Source organism: Ascaphus truei, chromosome 13 (assembly GCF_040206685.1).
Source record: "Ascaphus truei isolate aAscTru1 chromosome 13, aAscTru1.hap1, whole genome shotgun sequence".
NCBI classification, from domain to species: Eukaryota; Metazoa; Chordata; class Amphibia; order Anura; family Ascaphidae; genus Ascaphus; species Ascaphus truei.
Genome location: NC_134495.1, coordinates 34,939,691 through 34,941,491, shown reverse-complemented (window position 1 = coordinate 34,941,491; position 1,801 = coordinate 34,939,691).

Genomic DNA, 1,801 nt, shown 5'->3' with positions numbered 1-1,801 from the left:
AACAGGCCCAAAACCGCCAGATCTGCCATTGGAATGCATGGAGCTGCAATGGCGACCTATGGGAGGCTGCAAAATGGAGCCTGAAAAGGCGGGAAAAGGGAACAAAGGGCTATAAACACTGAATTAACGTTAGCCCCTTCCCTCCCGCATCAATCCCAGTGTATGTGTTGGTGTAAACACTGGAATAAGAACAATACACTTTTACAGGGGAATATACATTTGTATTCTGAAGCAGGGTAAAAAAACACATTACTGGACCGCAGTCCAGTTAACCCCTTGCTTCCCAAGTGAGAGCAGGGGGTGGCCAAATGGGGGTGTAACCCCTTTAATACCGGGCCAAACCCCCTCTCCCATGACAATTCCTCTCTCACATTCTCCTCTCACATTCCAAAAGTTTCTAAAACTTGTCGCTTTTTCCTCCACAATATAACAAAGATACGCCCTTTCCTCTGTTACTTGACTGCTAAAACTCTGACTCAGGCCCTCATTCTCTCCCGTCTCGATAACTGCAACCTCCTGCTGTCCGGCCTCCCCGCCTCTCACCTGTCTCCCCTACAATCTATACTAAACGCTGCTGCCAGAATCACTCTACTCTTTCCTAAATCTGTCTCTGCGTCTCCCCTCCTGAAATCTCTCTCCTGGCTTCCGACCAGCAGTTACAGGACACGCAAGTCACTGCTGCTCAAGGGGGCGCCATCAGGTACTGAAACTAAAACTTCACATACTTTTTCATATATGGATATTGATTGTTTAATAATTTGTGGATAAATGTTGAAAAGGGATCATGTTTTTGTGTCATTTGTTTGATCAGGTTATCTTAATCTATTATTAAGACTTCGATTAAGATCTAATAACATTTTAGGTTTGAAACACAGACAGAGCTCAATGTACATCCAGCAAAACTTTATACACGGTACAGTGCCTAAATATACATGTATTGATAACTATTAAATAAAATGGTCTTTTAGTTTAACATTTTGGCCAAATTGTTGTAAGCCCCTGAGCCACTGCACGGCAGACCAAATCTCAAGGGTCCCTACACTAATATGAATTCTTAATAACCTGTGCATTGCCAGGAAGAATGATTTATAATAAATCTGTCAAAATTAGCTGCCCATCAATTCGTTCTCCGTCTATTGATTGGCAAAGTTTGGCGACATCTTTAAATATGGGGAATGTAAATCGTTGCTATAGGAACAAGCATGCTTGTTAAAATAGAATACAAGAAAATTGGTCTTTCAAAGTTGTTACAGCTCAGCCCCGTTATAGCGCGGTCCTCGGGGCCACCCGATCCATACGGGGTCGCACTAATTAAATTAAATAAATAAATTGTAAAAATTTAAAAATGGCCGCCGCGCCCGGGGTTCCGTGCCTACAGAGGGGGGAGAGCTACTCCTCCCCCGTCTCCAGCAGTCAGTCTCAGAGAGCTGCAGACAGTGCTAGGAGAGTGTGAGGCTCAGGCTGCAGCCTCCTCTCCATGGCAATTTTACTCACATGTCCACTGATCACCCGCACAGCAGCTTCTCCTGCTCTCACTGGCAAACTTTTCAGGGACGCCCGGGGGAGCCTGCCCTGTCTAGGGAGAGAGGTGTGTGTCTCTGTCTGTCTGTGTGTGTCTTCCCTTGTTCCTGATAGCTTTTCCTGCTCTACACCACAGACATTCTATCCTTCTGTGTGCAAGAGTGATTTAGGAGATAGCAGCTGACACCAGAGATAGGGGGGGGGGGGGGAGATTGTGTGTGCAGTGCAGTGTGCCGCCAGTGTGTGCAGTGTGCCGTCAGTTTGTGCAGTGTGCCGTCAG